This window comes from Vulpes vulpes, chromosome 10 (assembly GCF_048418805.1).
Source record: "Vulpes vulpes isolate BD-2025 chromosome 10, VulVul3, whole genome shotgun sequence".
Lineage (NCBI taxonomy): Eukaryota > Metazoa > Chordata > Mammalia > Carnivora > Canidae > Vulpes > Vulpes vulpes.
Genome location: NC_132789.1, coordinates 45,433,854 through 45,461,550, shown reverse-complemented (window position 1 = coordinate 45,461,550; position 27,697 = coordinate 45,433,854).

Genomic DNA, 27,697 nt, shown 5'->3' with positions numbered 1-27,697 from the left:
AGCATGAAGGCATCCTAGACCTTTTGGAACCACCCAAAGCAAATGTGGCATCAGTGGGCTCTCTCTCAGACAAGGCGGCCTCCCCGCCACAGCTGTCTGCCATTACCCAGCTTGGGTCCTTGCCTGGCATCACACCTGCACGCTTACAGCTGGACATGGCTGGAGGAAAACCCCACCACACTGACTGTTCTCCCTCTGTTTATGTCCTCGACCTCAAACAGGCACTTAGTGTAACCTGGTGATTATCCTACAGGCTCCCAGCTCCTGTTCTTTCCCGTGTCCTAGAAAACCATTTCACACCTCCTTCCTCCTCCTCCTCCTCCTCCTCCTTCTCGCCCTCAGCTATAACCTTGCTTCCTAGTTTCTTGAGAAAATAGAGACACTCAGAAGGTGCCTTCACAGATTCTGAATGCCTCGGCTAGCGTCCTGATTGATACTTGCTTCTTTGCTAGTAAGTGCGATCCTGCTCCTGCTTCGGTCTTAGGCCAGCCTCCCATCACTTGGGCACTGGCTCTCCTCCCTTCTGGCCCCAGGAGGGTAGCTGTCAACCAGAAAATATCTTCTCTGTTCCCTCACATCAATTCTCTTTCTCTTTATGACCATCCTCAAAAGTATTCAGTGATTGATTAGAAAAAGAAAAAAGAAGAAAACAACCCTTTTGATTAGACCTCCCTTACCCTAGATAGTGCCCCATTTCTCCACTCTCATTTACAATAAAGCTTTCCAGAAGCATTACCTCTGCTTGCTCTACCTGTGCCCTCTCCTCTCATTCCCCTGGAACCCACTGGACCAGCTTCATTTACTGTGGCTCCACCAAATATCTCTTGTCAGGGTCACCAGGGACTTTGAGCTGCCCTAGTCCAAGGTGGGCTTTCAGCCTCTCAACAGCCTTGGAAACAGCTGATCACTCCCTCCTTCCTGAAATTCTTTCTTCTTTCAGTTTCTGATTCTCTTCTTGCCTTATTGAGCAAGAAGTCTTCTCGATCTGCTTTCCTGCCTCCTTCTTATCTCTTTTGCCTTTCCACACTGAAGGGCAGTCTCAAACTTCTTCTCTCCTTGTCTGAACTAGATTGTCTTATCTGGTCTTATGGCTTGAAATACCATGTCTAGGCTGATGACTCCCAAGTGTGTGTCTTCAACCCAAACGTTACTTACTCAACATCTTCTAACCTGAAGATGTTTCTAACCTGAAGTATCCAAAATTGAACTCCTGATAGCTCTCCCCACACTAGCCCCTCTGGAAATCTCTCCTATTTCAGAAAATGGCAACTTGACCCTTCCAACTACTCAAGCCCCACATCTTGGAATGATCTGAACTCTTCCTTTTATCCCCCATATCCAATTTGTCAACAAATCCTGGTGGATTTCCCTTCAAAATCGAGCTAGAATAAGACTTTATCTCACCACCACTGATGCTACCAACCTGGACAAAGACATTATCGTCTCCTACCTGGATTATTCCAATAGCTTTTGCTATAGGCTGAATATTTGTGTCCCTGAAAAATGAATATGTTGAAAAGCAATCTCCAGTGTGATGATAGTAGGAAGTGGGCTATTTGGGAGGTGATGAGGTCATGAGGATGGAGTTCTTGTGAATGGGATCAGTGCCCTAAAAGAGGGAGCTGCCTTCCACCTTCCACCAGGTAAAGACACAGCGAGAAGATAGCTGTCCATGAACTAGGAAGTGGACCATCACCAGTCACCCAATCTGCTGAATACTTGACTTTGGGCTTCCCAGTCTTTAGAACAGTAAGAGATGAATTTTTGTTTATAAGGCATCCGATTTATGGTATTTTTGTTATAGCAGCCCGAACTAAGATAGCCTTTAGTAATTAATTATTGAAGTACAATATTATATTAATTTCAGGTGTACAGCATATTGATTGAATAATTCTAAACTTCATGCTCACCACAATAAATGTAGTCACCACCTGTTGCCATACAAACATTATTGCAATCTTATTGATTATATTTCCTATGCTGTACTTTTCATCTCTGTGACTTATTTATTTTATAAATGTAAGTTTGTACTTCTTAATACTCTTTATCTATTCCATCTATTTCCCCTCCCTCCCCTCTGGCAACCAGTTGTCCTTTGTATTTGAATCTGTCTGGTTTCTGTTTGTTTGCTATTTTTGTTTTTTAGGTTCCACATATAAGTGAAATCATATGGTATTAGCTTTTTTTCTGACTGACTTCTTTCACTTAACATAATACCCCCCAGTTCCACTCATGTTGTTGCAAATAACACGATCTTATGCTTTTCTATGACTGAGTAATATTCCTGTGTGTGTGTGTGTGTGTGTGTGTGTGTGATATTTCTATTTTTTTATTTTTTTAGGAACTTCCATACTGTTTTCCATAGTGGTTGAACCAATTTACATTTCCACCAACAGTGCACAAGGGTTCCCAAAAAGAAATGGTTTCAGTGAATAGCAGTTTAGTAACTGCCACAAAAGAGAAACTGAAGGTCAACATAAGCCTGATCCAGGAGATATAATGACAAATTCTGGGTCTTTTTTGGGGGAGGGGGGATCTGGATAAATTAAAATCACAATACCTTAGTTTTCACTCTCCAAAATATTCTCTCCCCCAATTCCCCTTTCCCCCAATCCTACTTCAAAAGGGTGAAGAGTTTAAGGTTTATTTATCCACACTTAGCTGTTTTTTCACTTTTTTCTATTGAATTTTACTGAATTCAGTAGAATTATGGCCTATCTCATAACCCATGTTAATATCTGAGATCTGCTGTACAGAGGTTTGCAGGAAATGTCCATTTTGTTACCCTATTATTATCATCATTGAAAGTATCTCAAACACAACAGCATATCCAAAGGCCTTGGGCCAGGAAAGAGCCCAGGGTGGCTATGAGAATCTATGGCCTTCAGGCTCTGTGTGAGGGCTCTGGTTTCAGGCTGACTGGGTCAGCCTCTCAAGTCTACCACCGACCCATTGTGTAGGCTTAGACAAGTCATGTGAGGTTTAAAGCTGTTTTCACTTTTGTATAATAGAGGCATTGATCTCATAAGTGTATTGTGAGGATTGAATGTGATAACACATCTAGAGCACTCAGAACTGTGTCTGGCGTGTTTGCTCTTATTATTGTTATTATATTACCACTATTTTATCATAATTATCAACCATTCTTTGCCTAGGTCCTTAGTTCAGAGAACTCATCCTTCCAGGCTGTTTCTACCTTTCTAATCCAGTGCCCAAATGGCACAACTATAGCCCCCTGGAGCAGATTGCATTTTTCTTATAGATGTTGCAGCTCAATTGAAGTCAACTGTTGGCCTTGTGGCCCAACTTTTCAGTTAGCATGTGTTCTGAGTGCTTGAACTTTGATCAGCATCAGATTCATCTCTCCACTCTGCTCTGCTTTTTCATAATTGCACTTGCTTTGTGCAGCTTAGGTCAGAGTTATATTCATTGGAGCAGTTGTTCTGGAATCCTTACTTTGCCAGGAGCCTCATGTTCAGCCATGATTGAATTGTCTTTAAATCTCAGCCCAGAGTCAGACCCAGGAGTCTCTCAGAAGCCTGTCAGAATCAAATCTTTGTGAACGAGAAAAGGTTGGCTAGACTCTCTTATAGTCCCTGTCAGCCTTCCTCCCCCAGGCAGAGAAGCATCCTTCCCTGCTCCTCTGGGACCTACTCCAGACAGCCAAGGGTCAATAAGATGGCCAAAGGTCCTCCAGGTCTAGCCCTATGAAAACAAGAAATCTCAGTACAGCCAAGGGAATCTCTAGGCTCCTATCTGATGGCCTTTCATTCCAAGCAACATACAACAAATAGACACTTCAACAGGACAAAGGGATTCTGACAGGTTGTAGGGTTCATTGTGGCAGAGATGTGAGCTCGATGGAGCAGGTTTGCTGCTGACATCTCTCTGCAGCTTTTACCTACACGCAAAAAAAAAAAAAAAAAAAGCAATAAGGTTTAACTCTTCATGGAGCTTGTCTCCAATTTAGCTCTAATTATTTATTCACTTAATCAGTTAATCAAAAAAATTTAATAAACACTTATGTTGCAAGCACAGAGATCAGCATTAGGGACACCGGTATAAATAAAGCCACTTCTTTCCTTGAGGAACCCATGTATCTAAATACACAACAGATTACATAATAGTGTACAAAATGCTGCAGCGCAAGTGAGCATCAAGTATTACGGGAACACAGAAGAGAAAGGGGCCAAATTTTGCCTGCCAGGGGATGGTGAGCCAGAGATGGCTTCACGGAAAAGGGGACAAAGCAGGGTTAAAGAAACAGAGAATTGAGAGTGTGTTAATAATATTATTTTGGTTGCAAGTAACAAACAGACTGGTTAGTTAAAATAAAAGAGAGTTGTTGTAAGGCTCCTGGTTGTTTCAAGGAACCCAAAGGAGAGATGAACAAGTAAATCTCAAGAATGGCAAGACCCCAAGTTTGGGAGACCTTGGCAAGAATCTATGATTTTTTTTTTTCTAGAGAGCATGCATGGACAAAATTCTCCTCCACCAATGTCTCACCCCTGGGCATCTCAATCGAAAATTCCAGATTCTTGGAAGAATCTTATTGGCCCATGTCCAGTCAGAGATACATTCCTGGTGTATTAGGCCAGACCTAAAGATGCAACTTAGTTCAGACTCATCTCCTGACCCAGGGCAGTTTCCAAAGAGGAGTCATCATGAGCTTGATGTCCACCCCAAGAGATGGCTACTGCAAGGAGACAGGACATTTGGTTGGAGGACAATGTGTTGGCAAATGCAATAAGACATGGAGGCAAAAAGGTGCATCATGCAATTGTGGCAAAACAAGTTTGGGGTGAGTTTCTTTGTGCAATCTGTGACATCATATGTTCAATGAATGTCCATTTATCATGCCATATTTATATACATGAAGGGAACCTATTATTTATAATCTTTCCATTAAGATTTGGGTATCTTAAACAAAAATGGCATTCATTAGAAAACCTACAAGGGGTGATGACAGTCACCACTTGAAAGCGACATAAAGGGGAAATCACACTTGGAATTAGCAAGACTTGGACACCTCCAGGAAGTCTTGGTGGCAAACACCTACCTCTCTGCCTTCCTCTGGTCACCACTGCTGGAATGAACGGAGTTAAGTATCGTACAGTGTATGTGATAAGATTTCTAGCAAGTTGATCAACTGAGGTCTTATCATAACTTAAAGGATGAACATTAAAAAGTGAGTCATATGCCTCCTTATGTGTTTGATATGTCTGTCTGTCTGTCTTTGCTGCCCAATGTTCTGGACATCTTCCTTTCCTAACACCTTCTCAGTTTCCTTTTGGAGAATTATCTCCTTCTGGTAGATCCTTTTCCTCAGTGCCTTGGTGCAGTGAAAAATAAACCCATGTAAACAGCTCATCTTTTCAGACTCTGTCTCCCTAAACTTTGAATCCTGAGCAAGGGCACAGGGTGAAACACACTGTTCTCAGTGAGAAATTCAATCCAGATGTTGGCTTCCCAGCGCAGAAGTTGAAGAAGTCCCCAGAGGATGCTCTATGGCTGATCTTCCTCTCACTGCTCTGGCTCAGACAAGGGCATGCCTAAGACTGAGGAGCCGGGATTCAGATCCCCTCTCTCCATCTTCACTGGAGGCTTTTATTAGGGAAAAGGGAAGGCAGAAAGTCACTGTCACTCAGAAAAGCAGCTCTCTATCCTTATTGACTATGGAAAAGAAATTAGAGTATTTTGGAGTTTCTATAGCAAAGAGCAAAGCAAAATTGTTTGAGGGTTCATGCTCGCTGGCGACCATTTATAAAATTACTGGAAGAGTTCTAGAGAAAACCCATAGGTGTTGCTTTGTAGGGCGGTTCAAGCAGGCATCCATTCTTATTGGACAGTGGATCTGCTCTGATTGGTCAGTGCAACATGCTGATTGGTTGGCACTAGTGCCATATTAGCTGTATATACTATGTAGAAGGCTCTCTGCCAAGTGCTTTACAGAAATCATCTTATCTGATCTTCAGACTTCCTTAAGCAAAGTTTTTGATAGGCATAGTTCTTATTTTATGGATTTTATTTGTCTCCCTTCATGGACGAGGATAGGGGGTCAGAGGCTGGTTTCCTATCACTTAGTAGTATGACTAATAAGTGCTAGACTCAGGATTTGAACCAGAGCCGACACTCTGCACTGTTTGGTTATCCTACCTCAATTGCCCGAGATACTTCACTTGTGCAGAATGGTCCTCACTCTGAATTTATGGCTCTTTTAGCCATGCCTTGAAGTGTTATATTTATCTTAACTCTCACTTATCAGGTTGGTAAATTCAGGGAACACAGGTGCACGTGGAATTTGAGAGTACTGGAGAAACTAGCTTTATCTGGAGACTCCACCAAGGGGTTGAACTACAATGATAATTTTCAACTTTCATTCGTAAGCAGCAGATCCTTTTGTTCAAATGCAATGGTATACAGAAGCTCTGTGTGGAGAGCACAGGTGCTCTGGGGGTCACAGTGTATAAACTGCCCCTGGCTGTGGCACTGTCCTAAGTGAGGTGAGCTGGGGTGGGGTAAATCAGCACTCTCCTTGTGTGCAGTGCTCAGCGAGAGCTCTGGGCTGGTATCTGGTACCACAGACTTAGCATGCCCCAGCCCTGTAAATCCTGACCCAGGCTACAAGGTCACTGACCATTTACCCCCTGGGAGATTGAGGCCTGGGATTAGTCCCTGTGGTGCTGTTCCTATTCTTCTACTCAAGCTTCTGCTTCCATCTCCTCCCTTCCCCCACAGCTACTACCAAGCGGAGAGCCTTGTCCTAAATCCCAGCCTCCTTGACTGGATCCCGATGCACCGCTCACGGCTTTCCAGGACCCTGTTCCCCTCTTCCCTCTTCCTGTCCTCCTCTGAACAGACTACTTGAATCATACCACTGTCAGGATATGAAGTTGGGTCCCCCAAAAGCAGACTCTGAAGACCCACATGAAAGTGATTTATTATAAAGGGTTTCTGGGAAAATCTAGCAGGGGAGTGGGTATGTGAGACAAATGAATGAAGAAGCAGGCAAAGTATAATTTCAAACAAAATCCTATGTAGGGTAACTTGGGCTTAATCCTATAAAGAGGCTCTGAAGACAACCCACGTCACACTTCAAAACTGCCCCAATCAGGGGCAAGGGACTGGGTACTCACACCCATCTGGGAGTCTGTGTACATAGGCAAAATGAGGTCCTGTGTCTTACGACAATCCTTTAACAGAGAGACACAGGAGCTGTAGGGGAGCAAAAACACCCTGGGATCTGGGTGCCCCCAAATGGCTCAGGGATCTGGGGAGCTGGGGCACAGCTGTGAGGGCGTGTGTTCCCACCCCACACTCTGGGTGTAGTCCATCTTTAGCTGCAGCTTCTCTGCTGCGATCTACACTCTTAATGATTGACTTTCTTGGATGTGAAGGTGGGAAGACTGCTTACTGCCTACTCAATATCCTTTCCTTCCTTCTTTCTTGCCCATTGAACTCTGATTTTTGTTCAAAGCAGCAGTATGCCCCATCCTTGGAGATGAGCCATAATTCGTGTCTAATCCAAATGTGACAATACTAGTCCTGGATTTCCTGGCAATCAGAACTGGCCTTTGAACTTATTTGGGTTGTGAAATAGTAAAGAACAAATAAATACTGGTCTCTGTCCCTGGTTCCTGACACAGAGCTCCTAGATCCCTTGGAATCTCCTGGGTGAGAGGAGTCTCTTGTTCTAATGAGGTGACTCTTGGTGGGCTTCCACAGGGGGCTAGTAACTGGAAAGACCAAGTCATGATTAGAAGCTTGAGACTTTCAGGGCCACCTCCAACTTCTGGGAAAGAGAGAGGGGCTGGAGATTACATTGATGATTGATCATGCCTAGATGATGAAACCCCCATAAAACCCCCAAAAGTACAGGGTTTGGAGATCTTCCAGATTGGGAACACATTCATGTGCGAGGAGACTGGTGTGCTTCAACTACATGGAGACAGAAGTTCCTGCACCTCAGGAGCCTTCTGGACCTTGCCCTATGTATTTCTTTATCTGGCTCTTCACCTATACCTTTACTATATCCTTTATTTTATAATAATGTGGTAAATGTGAGTAAGTGTTTCCCTGAGTTCTGTGAGCTATTCTAGCAAAGTATCAAACCAAAGGAGGGGAGTCATGTGGACCCCGATTTACAGCTGGTTGGTCAGAAGTGCAGGCGATAACCTGGGACTTGTGATTGGCATCTGAAGGGGTAGGGAGGAGTCTTGTGGGACTGAGCCCTTAACCTGTGGGATCCGATGCTAACTCCACATAGACAGTGTGAGAATTAAGTTAAGTTGTGAACCCTTAGTGTTGGGGAGTTGTTTGATGTGTAGAGAGTCCTTGGGCATTTGGTAAGCAGGAGGGAAGTGTGGTACTGTGCCAGGGTACGAGAAACAGGAATGAGTTCTTCTTGCATATAGGCCAATTGGACCTGCGTGGAAGTCTTTTGAGTGGTTCTGGGAAGACTTCTACTTCGTGATCAAAGAGGAAAGGCAAGGTTGGTGCAGTCTCTCCCTTTTCCCCCTTCCTTCCTCTTCCTCCCTTGAGCATGAGTGTCATGTCCAGAGATGTAACCATCTTATAACCATGAAGCAAAATGCAAAAATAAAGACCAAGAGCATTTCAAAGGCCAAGAGCACTTCCGACATCCTCTAGCTGCCGAGCCATTTCCGGAAGTTTCCCACCTCTATGCTCCTTGTGGTATGAGAAAAACGAACTCTTATTTGTATAAACCACTTTTAACCAATTTTTCTGTTGCTTGCAGCTTAATGCATTCCTAAGCAACCCAGAAACTTGTGGAAGTGCAGCTTGACTTCTCCATGCCCCTGTAAGCACTACATAAAGGATGGATGTCTTCCTCTCTGAGATGCAAGCCCTGGGGCATAGCCACCTGCTCAATCCTGGTCCCATCTGGTCCTATCTCCTTCCTGTTCTGGGCAAACCATAAAAACACAAATGTCTTGTGATCAGTCATGAATGAAGAATGGGCAAAGTGGAGCAACAGAGGTAGGAAGCAGAAGCTTGGCAAGATTCTCCAAGGAATGGACGAGGAGAAATCCTTTTAGGATTTAGGCCTATAGGCAAAGAGAGCCAGCATAGACACTCTAGAACTATGAAAATAATACTTATTTAAAGATACAACTATAAATCCAACTGCCATGTATTGATCATCCACTATATACTTGGTGTTTTATGGTGATTATCTCATTTGCACCACCACTTGGTAATATGATTACCATTTCTTGCATGTTTCAGATGAGAACTGAGGCTCAGAGACATGAGGTAAGTCACCTAAGCTCACTCTAGAAAGGGGCCAAATCTGAAGACATGTCCAGACTGTTTGATTCCAGTGCCCATGATGGGAGCAGGGCTTCAGTAGGTGTGAGATGCTCTAGTGAGGTAAAGTGTGGGCCGAGGATAGGAAAGGGGGTGTCCAGCTGGAAGTTGTGCAGTTCAGCACACATCTTCCAGGCTCCACTGGACATCCTTCTACAGAATGGACCAGTGCTGATGACTAGTCCCAATGTCCCAGGTCAGCACCAGCCATTAGTCTTGGTTCTCAAAACTACCACTCCTCACAAAACAAGTGTTCCTCTAAAGTGTGCCCACGCCAGACCTTGGTAAGCCATTCACCTGAGGACGTCTGGGTCCTCCCACCTACTGGAGTTCTTGTTGTTTCGCTGCGGGCAAAGTTTCCTGGCAATGAATGAACCCACTCCCCTTCGATGCCAAGCTTGTATGTCTACGGAGGCTTTCTCATTAGATTACTCCAACTGTCTCTTGAGGGCAAAGTCATAAGAGCAGGACCCTGGAAACTCCCTTCCTGGCTGGTAGCACTTTCAGGCTTCACAGGTCCCTTGACCCATCCATGCATCTCTCCCTAAGCTGCCACAAGTGCTGTAACTAATGGCTCATAACTGTGACCTTCTCTGCGTATCATATGTGGCTGATAGGAACCTGCTGGCCTAGAGAAGCCTGGGACGTTACACTCTCTCCTCTGGGGGTGTCCAATGACTTAATTGGCTGGCATGAGGGCACAAACACCTGGCCCCTTCATCTCACTGCATGACCACTCTATGATGTAATACCCCAGAGCACCCTTTGGGTCAGGCAAAGTTTATCTGAGGCCACAGACTTTACTGGCTCTTTCCCCTTCCCTATCCTGCTTCCCTCCTTCCTTTACAAGACTTCCTCAGGAGCCCTCCCTTCACAAATCATATGCACCCAAATCTCTCAGGCTCTGTTTGTAGGGAATCAGACCCAAGACAGACACTGTGCTAAGGCCATATTTTGCAAATGTCATTAAGACTTGGGTACCATTCGGGGACTAGGACTTGAGATCCATTAGAATCTTGTAGCCCAACAATCCCCCAGCCCCGCAGCCTTGTCATCGGTGGCTCACAGATGGAAGACCCTTTCTCTCCTCCAGTCTTATCTTCTCCTACCCTCACATCCCCGCACTGCTCTTTGGTCCTTCACCCCTGACCCAGCCTCACAGCTTCCACCCTCCCAGTCCTGCTCAGTTTATTTTCCAAACAGACTTCCCTGCATTCTTGGACTTTTTCCAGAACACTCCTTGCACCCCCTCCCCATCTTATCAGAGAATGAAATCTCCCCAGAGGACACTGATGCCTTTGTGGTCTTCTCAAGTCGAGGCTGCTCATTCAGCTAAGGTACAAAAACTCAGGTCAGCATTCTCCTCGCTCCTCATGACCACTTCCAAGCCGTTACGCCCGCACCCTCATATTAGAACATGTCTCCTTTGTTTCTTGTGCCATCTGGCTATATCATTAAAACTGGCCAATTGCCTATCCTTTGACACAGCAATTCTCCTTCATACAAAAATATTAGTGCAAGATGAAAGGGTATATGTAAGAATATTTGTAATGGCACTGCTTGCAACATTAAAAAAAAGAGGAAATTGGAAATAATCTAAATATCCATCAACAGGAAGCTGACAAAAAAATTGTAGGGCTATTACACAGAGGGTCACCACACCCCTATTAGAAAGAAGCATAGGATTCTTGTACTAACATGGGGGGTTGTGCATGACATGTAACAGTATGTTGAGCAGAAAATTGTAGACAAATATAGCATAATCTCATTTTGATAAAGGAAAAATATGCATATGTTTTTAAGATTAGAAGGATGACCTTAGGCCGAATGACCCTTAGTTAATAATGTCCCTATAGCTGCTGTTAGCTATGATTATGGCCAAGAAAGTGTTCAGAAGAGCCACACAGTCTTCAAAGTCATACAAGGAGAGCAGAAATAATCTAGCTATGGGTATGATATACTGATGCTCACTTTGCTGTCCTAGCTAGGGTCATAGTTAATGGTGAGATTCAATATCTCTGAAAGCCCCATTCAAAAGCTTTTAAAAATATGCTCCTCAAAGTCGCATATATGATGCAATCCTCATCTCATCACTCCAGATGGGAGAGATCCAGGTGGGACATCTACCCTGAGTGCCAAAAAGTTGTCATGAAATTCAAGCTTCATTTCCTTCTTTTCCAAACCAACCGCCCCTCTCCAAATACTAATCTAATCAGTCAAGCATCATCTCCTCCCTTCCTATTTCTTGTCAGTAGGACACTGGTGGAAGTATCTGAGGTAGAGACACCAATGGGGGGAGAATATGAAGGTGTGGGGTGGGCTTGGAAATTTTGGCTTTGCATTGATTGCTTTTGTAATGTTTGAATTTGCTGCTAATGTACGTATTATCTTTGTAATAACAAATAAAGAATAAAAATGAATGAGAAAAATACTGCTTGACCCGTTATGTCCATAGTACACTTAACTGAAGAGAAAGCCCTGATGAAGGGGGTCCCAGCAAGTGTAGTGGTTAAGAATGGGGACCCAATAACTTCATTTCTGGTGTTCTAAGCCATCCCTTACTAGCGTTGTGATCTCAAGTAAGTTACTGCAGACTGACTGCACAGTTTGTGCCCTGCACAACTCCAGGGGGCACCATTCATATGGGCCACAATGAGAATGACACTCTGATTTGTGTGATGTAGTGACACAAGAAAGCCCTGCCTCTGTCTCATCTGCGAAATGAGAGTAATGATAGTACCCCCCTTCCAGGCTTATTCCAGGTGTTTGGTGAATTAACCCATGTGAAGTACTTGAAATGGTAGCACTGAAACATTGCAAATATACAGTGAATGTTGGCTGTATTTACTGTTTCCATCTCCATCATGATCATTGTCAAAATAAGTCCCGGAAGGGGTCAGTGTCCTTAAGTCCCAATTTGATCTCTTGAGCACAACTTCCAAGCGAAGCTCTAACTCTGTCCAGAGAAATGACCTTTACCTTCCCCCAGGAATGAAGTCCTGGTTGTCTAATGCCCGTGCTAGACAACTCTTCTCCAGAGAGCCTGATGGCCCAAAGGCAATGGTGCCTGCAGGAGATGGAGCAGATCTGGAATGCTCCCTGAAATTGCTATAAACCAGGAAGGAACTCCCCACGGTCCTGGCCTTATAAAGCCCATGCTGATTGCTGTCTCCACTCCAACATTTGGACTATTGGCTTTGCCACAGGCAGCCTCATCAAAAGCTCCTCTTTTTAAGAGTTTTTCTGAACTCTGATATCATGTTACCCTTATTAGAAATATTTGCACTTTGAAAGATTCTTAATCCAAATTAAAATAAAATACCTCTGACAGTGGAATTTATAGACCTTTTATAGATGAAAGGGAGTATTTTGGACTGAGGAGCTTCCAAAAAAAGTCCACCCTACAGGTGGCCATTTTCAGCTAAACCTGAGAAGTATGTGTTCCTGTTACTCTTGCAAAAGTCTTCCTCGTGGTCCTGTAAATATGTCACCTTGAGTCATATATTCAGGAGCAGAGGACATACAGTCATGAGAGAACATCAGAAAACATCATGCAGAGAAGCTGATGGTACTGGATCATACTCCAGAAGGCCGCTAATGGGGATGAGAGGCAGTGTCTTAACTTTATATCCTGAAATGATACAGGGGGAGGGAGTGGTAGGCTGTGGGGAAACCTGGAGTTGCCCTACCCATTGACTTTTGCATCTGGTAACAACACAAAGGGAGACTTAAGTGAAACACAGGAAGTCAAAGTTGTAGGCAGTCCTTAGTCCTTAGAACAACTAGGAGCTGGGTGTGACCTTTGGATTATCCTGACCCTGGTTGTTGGGTGGTGTGGAGGGTTGGGACAGGGAGAAAGCTGTCCCATACTCATACCAGGTCACAGTCTGCAAGAGCTTCAACTGGCCAGCCTGGAGGGTCTGAGATTCGTCCCTGTGGCCATGAGCTGGCAGGCTTTATATCACCTCCTTCCCACCCATCCACTCACTCATTTCCTCCTTCATTTCCCCATCTTCTCCAGTGCCTATGAGTTCACTCAACACACCTCTCCTACCCCATACCTCTGCTGTCAGATTCCTGGGTCACCAACCACCCCCCCCCCATATACCTTCCTAGTACAGGCAGCAACCACATAGACACTTTTTGGGGACCGGAGACTCCATCATCTTCTGTAATTTCACTGTGCCTGGAATTATTCTGTGCCTTGTACAGGTATTGCGCCCAACCTTCATAGCAAGTCAGTGATGTTTCTTGTCTTAAGACTAAAGGAATTGGGCCTTAATTCTCTTCATCTATAAAATGCGAAATATAAGACCTACTTTGTTGGACTGCTGTGAGGTTTGGAGATAAAGTCAGTGATGTGCACAATATAAAGCAAGGTGCTCCACACACCTTGTCTTTATACCATATCCAATTCTCTTTCTTGACCACAGCTCCTCACGGGTCTGGAACAGTGCATTTCTTAGTTTTGAACTCACTTTATTTAAGGGAAGTTTTGCTTTTGAATAGGGTCCCCTAACAAGCTGTGGGTGGAGATCAACAATTCAATAATCTCTAAAGAGTTAGAGATGACTTCCTTGTTATGGTCTCCCATATTAATGTGCCAACTTATTGGGGTAGAATGAGAATCATAATTATCATCATGATAATAATTATTATTTATTAAGCATCAACTATAAGCCTGGGACTGTGCTGTGCATCTCATAAGCATGGTGATATTTAATGCAAGCAATGTTGGAGCCTGCCCAAGTTCAAGGTTACAGAATAGAGAAAGGAGGTTACTTTTGCACACCCTTAACCTCTTTGTTATACTCAGGAATTTATCAACCCCTATCTCTAGGCCCTATTACTCTTGGGTAGGTGTGCCTGAAATATCTTCACCATCCTGGCTTTCTTGGCAGCTTAATTGCCCAACAACTTATTTGGAGCCTGTAGAAAACTCAGATCTCCCAGTGCTTCTGCTTCCCTCCCACTCCTCTCCCAGATTCTCTAGCATTGAGTCTGAAACACACTATCAAACTCTTAATTAGATATTGACTTCTAGAAATCTATAATAATACTAATAGCAGTTACTGCTTATTGAGCCCTTACTAACTACATTAGCTCATTTGGCATCATAGCCGCTCTGAGTTAGTACTATTATAATTCCCGTTTTACAGATGTGCAAGTTGAAGATTAAGTCATTTCATTGAGGGTCACCCAAATAATAAATGGCAGGGTTGACAGTTGAATTTACGTGTGCCTTCGTTTAGTTTCATAAACTAAACCCTTCACCCTGACACTTGAGCCATCTTGCCTTTCACGTAGGTCTCAATATTGCTGTCCAGACCAGAGCAGAACTGTTTCAAGGGCATGAGTGTTCCCAGTGGAGTCAGTCTAAGGTAGAGGAAAAGGTGTGTGTTTTCCTTTTGAAGATACTGAAGGGCTTGAAACATAGCTTACCAGTAACTGGCTAAGAAATATGTCCAGAGAAGACAGATATAGACTGTGAATTAAGGCTGCAGCAAAGGAATAAGGATGAGATATAAGAAAGCTGGGCTACAGTGGGTTGAAATTTAGAGCCCCAGGTAAGTGTCTGTAAGCAAGTCCTATTCAGAGGTGGGGCAAATTATGGTAAACATTACTAGCACTTACACATATCTGATTCTTTTCTTCTTCCTGGGAAGCTTTGACGTTAGGTGGTCCCCTGTGACTAATTCTGGTTGAGACTGTGAGCAGAAGGAATGTGTGTCACAGTGGGGGAAATGCAGTAAAAAGCTCCTAAACCACTCTCTCCTCTACCATGGCGAGTATGTGTTCGGATGCCAGAGTCGCAGGATGGAAAACCTTCAGATCCTGAATCCCTGCTTGGAAGGAATGGGCCTGGAGAGACCCTGACCCTGCTGCAGACTCTGCATGAGTAAAAAAACAAATCTTCGCTGTGTTCAGCCACTGATATCTTGGGGTTATTTGTTTTTGCAGCATAGTCTCGTTTATCCTGACTAATGCCACTGTATAACTCACGCACTCACCTGGCCTAATGATTAAAGGATTGAGGGAAGAAGGCCAGTAAGCGGCAATGCATATAGAGTGGAAGGATAAGGTGCAGTCAGATTTCAAGAATAGCGCCTGTATCTCAAATGCTCTCGAGCAAGGAATGAACCGTCAGGCGTGAGCAGCAAAAGAAAGTGACACATTTACCCACGGGGCCAAAGCTACACACAGATCACAAAAGAAGAGGGTTGATTTTGCACGCATTCCACCCTCTACCCAAGGTCCTATGCAAGCAGGTGCAATAGCCCAGCATCTAGATTCTCCGTAATATAATGAGCTCCTGGGAGAAAGTCACCAATTCTTGTCCAGACTGAAGATCCCCCTCAGCTCTTTGCTGTCTCCATGGTGTATCCTGAGCCGAGTGGAACTCACAGCTTCCTGAGTTAGCACAGGGAAAGAGGAGTCTTGCTTGAATTAATTCTGATCTCCTGAGTTTGCTTCCTGTGGTCCTTGAGATCGACCTAGATAGACATTTTCCATAGCACAAATTATTTATTTATGACATTATTTGACTAATATCTTCCCATCCATCTCACATTTAACCCCATGAGGGCAGGTTCTGTGTCAGGAAGATTTCTGGATCCTACCATGGGTCTGGTCCCTGGTAGGTGCTCCATAACGGTGCGGAATGAATGAGTAAACATCTGATGTGTGAATCCAAGGTGGGATATTGCTGCTTCTTGCCTTCTTGTCTCCTGGGCCTTTCTTTTCCAGCCTTGCTCTTTACCAAGTCATCAGAAGAGGTCATCCCATTCTGACCCTCTCTGTCCCTAAGTCTACTGACCTCTCTGACTTCTGAAGAAAGCTCTTCATTTGAAACTTCTTTGGCTTTTCAGGACAGGAGCAGGAAGAAATGGGCCCTTCATTTAGCTGATTGAACCAACAAAGGAGAAGTTTGAGACAGAAAATGAATATAGATCCAGCTGCAGCAATTAGAGGGGAAATCAATATAACATCATCAAGAGCATCAGACGCGTGTAAGTCGGCGTCTCCAGGGAGGGGCTGGTGGAGCAGCGTTCATTTCATTTTTGTTTTCCTAACTTAATCCCCAGCAAGTGAAGAGGGATAGGTGTGGTGGATGGGGCGGGGGTGGGAGGCGCAGGGGAGGGGAGAAGCCAGCAGGACGGATGAAGGAGGAGCCGCCACCCCTGCCCGTGGTGCGCAAGTCCACGGTAACAAAGCAGACCTCTCACGCTGCCCTGCTTTGAGGTTCGGGCAAGTCTGGGTTTGAATCTCCGAGCACCACCGTGTACTGGTAGCCAGTTGTGCACGGGCAGGTTACTGTGCCTCCCTGAGCACGCTTTACGCACCCGCACAACGGGGCTTGTGAGGCCTGTTGCACACGGTTGTCGTGAGGAGTAAACAGGAAATGTGTGCGCAGCCCCAATAGCAGGCTGCTGCCAGCCTGGCGCAGATGCTGCTTCTCTAACACCCCCTTGCTCGGCACGTTGACCCGGTCAAGGTTCTTCGCTACCTTTTCCCGTCTCTTCACCTTGTGTGAGGCTCTGAGCCTTCGTTGGGCCACGTGCGTCTTTGAGTCTTTAAAAATAAGATGTCGAGGCTAAAGGAGATTCAGCAAGATCTAGGTTAAAATAGCCTTTCCCTTCTTGCTGGCCGTGTGATCTGGAGGGTGTTACACACCTGGCCTGTGCCTCAGCTTCTTCATGGATAAAGTGAGGATAACAGTAGTACCCACCTTGAGGGTGGGATAAGGGTTAAATCAGCGAACATGTCAGAGCTTCGAAAGAGTGCCTGGCTCACTGTGAGTCTGAGTAAATGTTTGTTGTCAGGAATAAAAGTGATGGAAACTCTTCTAGTAAAATGTGCACGAGCACGCACATGCGTGCGATCTTGAATCCAATTCCCAGATCCTGCTCAGCGATGCTTGCAGGGCGGAGTGTCACCCGGCATTCACTCCTGTGCACCCCTGGCCCCTCAGCTATAGAATCAGGGTCTAGGTTTATGGATGCTGTCCCTCTCCTGCGTAAGAGGACCCCCCCACCCCGAACCCTCCTCCTGGGAATTAATGCCACTGCTTTCGGCTCTGTCCTCTTGAGAGCCCTGAGGATAGCCCTGCCGTGCAGCAACTAAGGCACAGACTCTATCCAGGCTTAGGAGAGGGCCAGCAGTCCAAACCCCATAGTTCAAGAAGCCCCAGGAACTTTGTCTGACCTGAGCCAAGGTTGACACCCAGAAGCAGGAATAAGGCAGCTGTAGTGATCCTGTCCATGCCGGGCTAACAACGTACTGTCTACGTCTGTGAGACCCAGACCGTGGCTAAGGGGACAGAGTTGGAAACAGGCACGGAGGAGGCCTCTGGGTGGAGCAAAGGCAAGGCCCCCGCCTGCAGAGCTGCCACGATGCAGGACCTGGAGGCAGGAGAAAGCAGGGGCGAGGGCAGAGGCTGTCCGGAGGGGCCAAGCACACACACAGGACCAGGAGCCTGTGGCCTGAGGACTGGGAGACCTGCTGCAGCCCATGTGGCAGGCACGACTCCTACCCAGGAGCCTCTGACTCCAAAGGGCTCTCACCCACTAGTGGCACTGACCCCACAAGGCTGACCCATTTTTTTCCAGAAGCCCTCAGAGGTACTACTCAGGACGGCTGCTTGTCTAAGCCAGAGACGGCTGGGAAAGCCCGCGGCAGGCGGCGGAGTCGAGAGGACTCCTAGCACAGAGCTGGTGTCTCAGATGCAGCCGAGCAATTGGCGGATGAGCAGGGAAATCTGGCTTGGCCAGATGGAGCTGCCAACCTCCTCCCAGCGGGCAGGCCAACCAGCAGCTGGGCGAGCTCTCCGTGGGGAGCTCTGGCTTGGATCTGTTCTATCTAGGGGTGCGATGGAGAAGCAGGCAGTGCCAGCATCGTCGGGGAAGGCCTCCCTTACAGGGGACAGTGGTCATGTGGTTCCCACGTGAGGCAGGGTTGTGTACTCACTGGCCACAGATCCCAATGTCTTCTCTTGGACGTAGTGGAGTGAGAGAGGAAAAGGCATGAATCCACTGGGCCTGGTTTGCGTCCCAGCTCTGCCACTTGTTAGCTGTGTGACTTTGGACAAAGGCCTTTACTTGTCTGGTCCTCAGGTTTTTTTAATCTGGAAAATGGAGGAGAATCACAGATCCAACTCTAATGCAGATCCCATTTTGAGTCTGAATGAAATTCAGGTATTTGTAGAGAGGCCTTACCGGAAGCTGGTGGGCGTAAGAGTTAAGGTAACAGGAATGTAACATCCGGCCGTCCATCCACCCAAGCTCAACTACAGTTTCACCCTCTGTTTTCTGGTAGAAAAGCTGCATCGGTACAGTCTGTATGTGAGGTCGCAGGAGTTTCATGTGGCCGTGTCTGGGGTCCAAGATTAACACAGTAAATATTAACAAAAGTAAATATTTGGAAAAAATATGGTTCTGTCTTTGTGTAGAGCAGCCAACGCTCTCGCTCTCTACTGTGCGACCGACCCAAGGTCCCTAGAGAGAGGCTCCGGCAAGAGTGGGAAGAAGGGACAGGCACAGAGGGGAGAAGCAAGGTGGAAGGAGGCCTCCACCAGGCCACACCTCTGCCCCCAAGGAGGTTGCCCTGGGCACAAGGGCATCGTGCTGGCTCCTGAGGGGAGGGAGGAGTGGAGCTCACCTTTTTATATGCAGTAAACTCCACGTAAGAGGGGAGGGTAGAAGACGGCATTAATAGTCATGCCCCTGGCTCACGCCTTCACTCAACTCATTGTCAATCTTGCTTGGGTCACTGAGATACTTGGGACCCGTCCCTGCTCTCCAACCACTGACAGTCTTGTAGCGCCATTTGCTTCCCATTGGGCGTCTTCCGTGGACCTCAAGGGAGCTTCTCTCCGGCTGTCAGTCCTCAACTTCAAAGCTGAGATGGGTCCCAGTGAGACTCACCTTGGAGCTAGGACTCCATGCCCGATGCTCCACACTAACGACTACATTACATTTGCCAATCCTACCAAATCCAGTCATTTTGTTCATGACATTTTATTGTCTTGAACAAAGTAGTCTTTAACCCAAGTCATTCTTGGGTTAATTCAGAAAACTCGGACAACACACAGAAAAAGACAAGGGAAATGAAAATCAGTTATTCGGGGCACCTGGAGGGCTCAGTGGTTGACCGTCTGCCTCCAGCTCAGGGTGTGACCTCGGGGTCCCGGGATCGAGTCCCATGTCGGGCTCCCTGCATGGAGCCCGCTTCTCCCTCTGCTTGTGTCTCTGCCTCTCTCTCTGTGTCTCTCATGAATAAATAAAATCTGAAAAAAAGAAAAAAAGAAAAACAGTAATTCGCCACCAAGTGAAAGGTAAATATTTGGAAAATACATGGTTCTGGGTACACACAGACACACACACACAGACTCCCCCCCCCCACCCCCACGTATGGTGTTCTCTATATTGTTTTGTAGCCTGCTCTTCACACTCAGCAATAGGTTCCAAACACGTCAGTAAGCATTCTTCTATAATTTCAGTTTAATGGCTCCATAGCATCCCGTAGTATGGCTATTCCATAATTTGTTTAATCAATTGCCTGTGGTTGGATATGCAGATTATTTCCAGGATTCATTAACATAAATAACACTCTATTGAATATACTTATACATAAATAGTTGCACATATATTTGCTTTGATCATTTAGGTAAATTGACTGAAAGAAAATTGCTGAGTTGAAGATCCTTATGCTCATGTTTAAGGCTTTAGACAATATCTATATTGTCAAATTGCCCTCCAAAAAGGTTGCACCAAATCACACTCCCTCCAGCAGGGTCCTGGAATGCCCAATTTTCCACACTTATTGTTGATTTAATTTGCATATCCTTTGTTTCCAGTGAGGCTGAATGCTTCCCTATATGTTTATTGTTGATTGATAATTTTTCTTTAGTGAATTGTCTACTTATGTCAATTACCCATTGTTATGGGGGGTGCTTATCTTTTCCTTTTTGACTTCTGAGAGCATAACCTATAGATCAACCTTTTGTCTATAATATATGTTTATTAGTTTTTCCCCCAGTGTGTCATTTCCTTTTAATTTTGCTTATGGTGTTTTTTTGACCCAGTGAAGATTTTATATTTAAGTAATCAAATTCATCAATCTTTTCCCTTATTGTTTATGCTTAGAAATGCTTGGATGCTTGGTAATGCCTAGCAAGACCCAACCACCCCAAGTTTATAAAAACATTCCTCTAGAACGTTTCTCTAATTCTTTCACGGTTTATTAAACCTTTTATATTTAACTCTTCAACCACTGAACTTTATTTTGTGGTATGTTATGCTAATGCTGTAGCTTTAGCTTGTTTTCCAGATGGTTAAGAAACCCTCCCAGAACCAGATCACTCTGCCTTCCCTAATTTGAAGCCCATCTATGCAATTTATCTTTTTTCCTTTTTTTTTTTTCCGATGCAAACACAGGAGGGTTTATTTACAAGCTCGAGCTTGGGTCCAAGTGTACCCGACACAGGACACAGCGGAACAGGGACTTGGACCCCGAGACTAAGAGGCATAGCAGCTTTATAGGGGTCAGTGGCCAATGGGATACGCAGAAAGTTGTACAGTCATTTTTCCTTTTTTTTCTTTGTATATTTTTTTGTTGGAGTTCGATTTGCCAACATGTAGTATAACACCCAGTGCGTATCCCGTCAAATACCCCCCTCAGTGCCCATCTATGCCATTTAAACGATACTTAACGGCTCTAGAAGACACAGTGATTCCTCTGAAGGGAGTAATGGATGAAAGAGCGGATGGGAACATGATGCTTTCACCTTCACCTCATTTGGGTCCTGCATGTCCATCATTAGTCCTCTAAGAATATTTGCAAAGTACCTACAACATGCATTTGGAAGGTGTTGGGAAGAGAAGGGGAGTAAGAGCATTTCTGCTCCGTGCTTTCCAATGGCTACATCAGATGCCCTGGTGTGCCATTGAAGTTCCTCATAGGATTAAGTCATTCACTCCCCAGGTGGTCAGGAATGTTGGCAGCTGATGCCTCACAAATCCCTCCCTGGGGGTTATCCTCCTTCACTCAAAGGGAGCTGCCTTGCCCCAGGTGATGTGCCTACTCCAGGGACAGCCCAGATCCCATAAGGGCTCTATGAGTAAGGCGAAGGCCCAGCCCCCTTGCCTTCATTCAGGCTAACTTTGAAGGGCCACTGTGGTTCTGGAGTGTGCTGTAGGATCTGCTGAGATCTCAGTCACAACGACTATGTTGCAATCAACCTTCTCCTTTGCCCAATCCTGTCCCCCTCCTGCACCCCTTCAGGGGTTCCTGAGAGCACACCCTCCCATGCCCCTACTCCTGCAAAACAGACTTCCTGTGTGCAACTCTCTGTCTCCTGAGACCAGCGTTAAGGTCCTGGCTTTTGCTTGGCTAAAGAAGGATGGAGGCAAGGCGATTCTTAGGGCTGCAGCACGCTGGCATGCCGAGGTTCAGGGCAGCAGGCTTGGTGCCACTTTCATGGTTCTCACAAGAACTTTATACATCACACAGTGTATATCTCTTGAACTACATGATGAGCTCTGAGCAAGAGAAGGACTTTTTGCATCAAAACGATGAGTTTTAGTTTTAGCAACAGAATTATGATTTCCAAAGTCCTCTCCTAGACAAATTTGCACCAATTAGGCCCAAGCTCAAGGACAAGATACTAATAAATGCCACAGTTTAATTGGCTTGTTCTCACCCAATCCCACCTGGTGTTGCTTCACTTCCCTGATCTGAACAAAACTGGGACCTTGTATTTTAGGCTTTAAGCATAACTAGCTTCTTCTCGTAAGAATATTTACATAATTGCTTCCATTTCTTGGCCGATTTTGGACATGTGCATCTGTGCAAGTGTCTTCGAAATGCGTGCATGCGTGTGCGTGTGCGTGTGCGTGTGTGTGTGTGTGTGTGTGTGTGTGTATGGGAGGCATAAAGCTTGACACCGAGGCCCGGAATTCTCTTCAGATCAATCCTGCAAAGGAGACAGATGCACAGCCGCTCCTCCTGAGATGTCTATATCTAATCACACATTTTGCTTTTTCACTTTTGGCTGCAGCAAACTCAACTCAACAGCTTCAGACAATCAGAAGATTTATTATCTTATATTACAAGCAGTGCAGCGGGAGGGCAGCTCCCGGGTTGATTAATTCAGTGGCCCGTAGATGTCATCAAGGACCCGGGCTCCTTTTATACTTTCTGTCTGCTATCCAAAATATCTTCCCTTTGTCCTAAGTCTGGTTCTCCCCAAAGCTACAGCCATTTCCCAGCATCCGATCTAGACCTGCTGACACTGGGAAAAAGACAGTACCTTCTTTTCTGTGGGTCTGCTTTCGAGAGCAAGTGAATATCTCCCAGAGGCCCTCTTGCAGACTCCCTTTACACTTCACTGTCCAGAACTGATTCTTAGTCCCCTGCAGTAGGAACAGGAACAACCGAGACTGGTTTAGGCTCATTAGGATGCACGGCCAAGGCTCCACTCATTTCTCCCAAGGGAAAGGGCAACACAGGGAAAGTAGATTTAGAACAAACTAGGGGTTCCATAAGGAAGGAGTAAGGCAGGGTGGGAATGGATACTGGGGGTGGGCAATCACCATGTCCTCCACACTTATCAACTCATGGGGCAAAGGGGGAGTAGGAATGTTCGGCTTCGAGGCAGAGCATGGGAGACGTAGGGAGCAGGACTCAGGGGCCGAGGATAAGCCTCACACTCACAGCTGTGTGGGGCCTCGTGAGCAGCACTCCCTGCTGGTCTGCTCCTCCGCAGCTGGCATCCAAGCCCCGGTCTGTTTGACATCAAACCGTGGGCACTTTCCCTCTCCCTCCATTCTTAAAGATTCTCCTCTAGTTGGATCATCGCAGGAGAAGGGGCAGGTGGGGAACAAGATAAAGAGAGCCCTAAACAGCGGGGCTCTCTCTGAGCTGCCCACAGATCTTCAAAAGCCTTGGGGCTATCACACACGGCCCCAATCCTTTGCACAGATCTTTAGCATAATCTTTAGACTGTAAAGGTTAGAGCAAATATTAGTTGGGATAAAAGACATCCAAAAGAAGAGGAAGAGGGCACTACAATCAAACACTGAGCTACTATGTTTGTCCCTAGCCTCTTGGCCCAGACAAATGACGTGCGAAGGCATTTAAAAACACTTGCAAAGGCGATTGCCCATCGTGATTTGTTGATCTTTGAGGAATCATGCAAGTTCGGCAGCAGCTGCAAGCCTGGAAACGGGCAAACGTCATTCATATTTTCAAAGCCTCGGAAAGGCTGAGTTCTCTAAGCCATTGTCTGGACCCAGGAAAGCATATCCAGTGCTGGAGGGGCCGGACACAGAGGGCCCGGCTGAGGACTCAAGGCTCACTGTCAGGTTGTGCAGGCACATTTAGAACAAGTCATGTCGTACTGACCCGGTTTCATTCTTTGTCAGGGACACTCGAGGATGAGAGCCGGGACATGCGGCAGACACGAGGTCGGGCCCTGGCTGCCTCAGCTCGGCCCAGCTACACAAAACTAGAAGTCTCTGGTCCCTCAAGCCAGTCTCGCTCAATCTCAGTGGGAAATTAGGTGCTGCGGGAGTGTCTGCCTGCTTTACCATATGCCTCTGGCCGGGCTGTCCCAGTGCGGCTCACCGAGGCTCACCAAGGACCCCCAAACCGGCCAACAGAGGCCTCGGCCCAGCACTGAGAGCTCACTCGCTCCCCTCTTCAGTTACTCACTCATCCATCCCCCTGCGGACATTCATGTGCTTATGAAGTGAGAGGAACGGTGCCAGATGCCAGGGCTCTGGGGGCAATAAGACAGACACAGGCCCTGCCTGTGTGGAGCTTGCGGTCCAGGGGGGCCACAGGAGAGGGCCACCAAATCCACTCCCTTGCATTTGTTTTTTAAAGACTTTAGTTATTTATCCATGAGAGATACAGAGAGAGAGAGAGTAAGAGACACAGGCAGAGGGAGAAGCAGGTTCCACTCAGGGAGCCCGACATGGGACTCGATCCCGGGACTCCAGGATCACGCCCTGGTCCGGAGGCAGCGCTAACCACTGAACCACCCGGGGATCCCCACACTCCCTTGCATTTGGACAAGAAGAGCACTCTTCAGACTTTGAAATACATCATATTAAAATGCAGATTCTGGTTGAGTAGATCCGGGAGGGGCCCAAGATTCTGCATTGCTGATCAACTTCCAGGGGAATCTCATGCTGTTTGTTATCAGACATACTTTGAGTAGCGAAAAATTAGAATCCCTCATGGGGCAGCATGCTGATTCTCTGTCCTAAGAAGAGAAAACCCAAGCCATCAGCCGTCTTGCATCAGATGAGCTGCTTGCTCCTCCAAGCCCAGGACGGCTTTCTACCGCTGACCTCACTCCAGCCAACTTAAGACCGTCTCCTGGAGGCTCCTTTGCATACACATAGACTCTCTGAGCTGCAAGGAGAATGGAGGAAGAAGGTCCAGATATAACTGAGTCTACCAAACCCTACGTCACTTCCCCTCCTGCAGCAGCATCATCATCTGGTCCCCATCATCAGCACCATCAAAGGTGCCCATCACAGCAAAGGCCAACATGACGCTAACTGTGGACCAAGCATTGTTCTTAGCACGTTACACATTTATCTATCTATCTATCATCTATCTATCTTAATATTTTATTTATTTATTCATGAGAGACACAGAGAAAGAGAGAGAGAGAGAGGCAGACACACAGACAGAGGGAGAAGCAGGCTCCCTGCAGGGTGCCTGACGCGGGACTCGATCCCGGGATCCCGAGGTCACCACCTGAGCCAGAGGCAGACGCTCAACCGCTGAGCCCCCCAGGTGCCCTGTTGCACATTTCAATCTCACCAACGAGCCTGCGAGGCGGACCCTGCTACAGGCAGTACATGGGGGTACTCCCATCTTCCCGAGTGGGGAGCCCAGGCACCGAGTGGTTAAGCAACTTGCTCGAGCAAGTATGAAAAATTACTCCAGGGTCCATGCCGAGCAGTTTGCACCGCGTCTTGCCAGAAGGGCTGCAGACTCTGGACCCCTCCCTCCATTGAGAATTTCAGGGGAAAGGGCCAAAGTCAAATGGGGGAGATGCTCCTAACCCTCTGGCAGGGGCAGTTTGGGAGGAGGGGGAGGAAGAGGAGGAAGGCACAGTGTGAATGCACTCATGGGATGGCCTTGAAATCCCGGTGAGATTAGATCTGCCTGTTAAATTGCCTGTAAACTGTGGGTGGACAAGGGGAGCCGAGGGGAGGCAGAGGTTGGGAGGCAGGATGTGGCTGTTCTTGCATAAAGAACAGGCTCCAAGGATGCCTGGGTGGCTCAGTGGTTGGGCGTCTGCCTTCGGCTGGGGGCGTGGTCCTGGAGTCCCAGGATCGAGTCCCACATCAGGCTCCCTGCATGGAGCCTGCTTCTCTCTCCGCCTGTGTCTCTGCCTCACTCTGTGTGTCTCTCATGGATAAATACATAAAATCTTAAAAAAAAAAAAGAAAAAAGAACAGGCTCCAAAGAAGACCGTGTTTTCTGCCTCTTGCCCCAGAAGCCAAAAAGTGATACAGCCTGGCGCGCAGACTGTGGGACCCAGCAGCCCTGAGTCCAGATGGGGTGTTCCCTTCCTCGCCTGGTGGGCACCCCACTCCCTAAGGATGCCCTGTGGCTCGTCTGCCTGGAAAGTCACCCCAGGGACGCCAGCCACACATCGCTTTGTTCTCCACTCCATTCTCTCCCTCCCAACCTTTTTCCAGTGTAAGACTGATGATGCCCTGAAGGTGGAGGGGACACAGGAGATGAAAACCCCATGAAAAATGAAACAAATTCATTTAAAATGTATTAAAGAGGCAGCTTGTTTACATTATTATTGTCCCCAAATAGTTTCATAAGCTTAAACTGATTTTTACATTTAGCCTTGGGTTTCCCAAACCCACTTTGATCCATTGGAGTAATTGACAATTACAGGGAAACAAACTTCACTGTCAATGCACTACCCCAAGCTGAAGTCTCCTGAAGATCGGGCCAATAAAAGGCCCATTCAATCATCCAGGCCTCAGCCCGGCGCTGGGTGACAGGTGAGCACAGTGGGGTGGGCCATCTGAGCCCCGGCTATTGCGGCTTTGCATGATTTGGAGGGAGCCCAACACAACCCCCAGGCTCCTTTGACATGAGCATCCAGCTCTTGCTTATTCCACACCAGGAAGGAAGATAATTGCAGAGTCAAAAGCACCATGACTTTTCCCCTCTTCTTAAAATTTCCCATGGAACCCAAAGTTTATGACTTCATTATTCTGGAACTTCCTTGTCCACTCCTGCAAAATGGGGCACAAAGTTGACCTTAGAGTAGGAGGAAAGGAGTCTTGACTCATCAAGACACCTAGGTGCTCCTAGTTAAGCCATCTTATGCTAGGAGAACTTGAGCCAGTCATGTCCCCTCTCCGGACCCTTGTGCCCTCATCTGTAAAATAAGAGAGTTGGGCTCCACAGGCTTCAAAAACACTCTGCTTCAGTGAATTAGTGAGTACTTTGGTGGCAAGAACCGAGGATTGGGTGGCAGGAGTAGGGCCCGGAGAGGGGCCTAGGGGTCAAATTGTGCAGCCATACTGGAGAGCAACATGGTGGGACCTCTACGACCCCACCATTCCCCCCGAGCAATTCGTGCACCAGTCCACAGGGGCCATGCACAGGAACGTGCATGGGAGCACAGCTCGCAGGAGCGGAGTCAGAGGTCAGCTAGGTGTTCTCGGAGGTCACCTGGGTGCTCCAAAAAGCAGTGGAAGCGATGAAACAGGTGCATGCATGGCAGAGCGGACAGACGTTGACACAGTGCCGAGTGAAAAGACAGGGACTATGACAAGAGCTTTAGCACAGTTCCACTTCTGTGGATTAAAACAATCCCTATTTTCCAAGGATCCATAGGAATTCAAGAACACGTATAAAACAGAGTCACGTGGTTGCCTCCCATACGGAGAGGATTAGTGAGACAGAAGCACGCACCAACAAGTCAGAGTGGTCTTATACAGATCGAAACGTCAGCATCCCGCAGGGCAAGGATTGGGTGCGGGACAACTTGACCCTTTGTACCTGTGATCCAACAACGAGCCCCAAACAAGATGAAACAAATATCCTACTCTAACAATGGAAAGTATTCCTCGCTGTATCCTGTAGGTGATAGCAAAGTTTTTTGGTGTTTCCTTCTATGTGTTGTTTTTTTTTTTTAAGCAGGAGGGGGTGGTGACATTTTATTCATGTTTTAGAACAATTTCTCAGGTGGCTCTGAGGAGGATGGGTTGGGGGGCGGAATGTCTGGAGCCGTGGACACCAGTGAGGAGGCTGCAGCCAAGTCAGAGAATAAATGGTTAAGACTTGAAGGGAGGTCATGGCTGGGTGGGGCCGA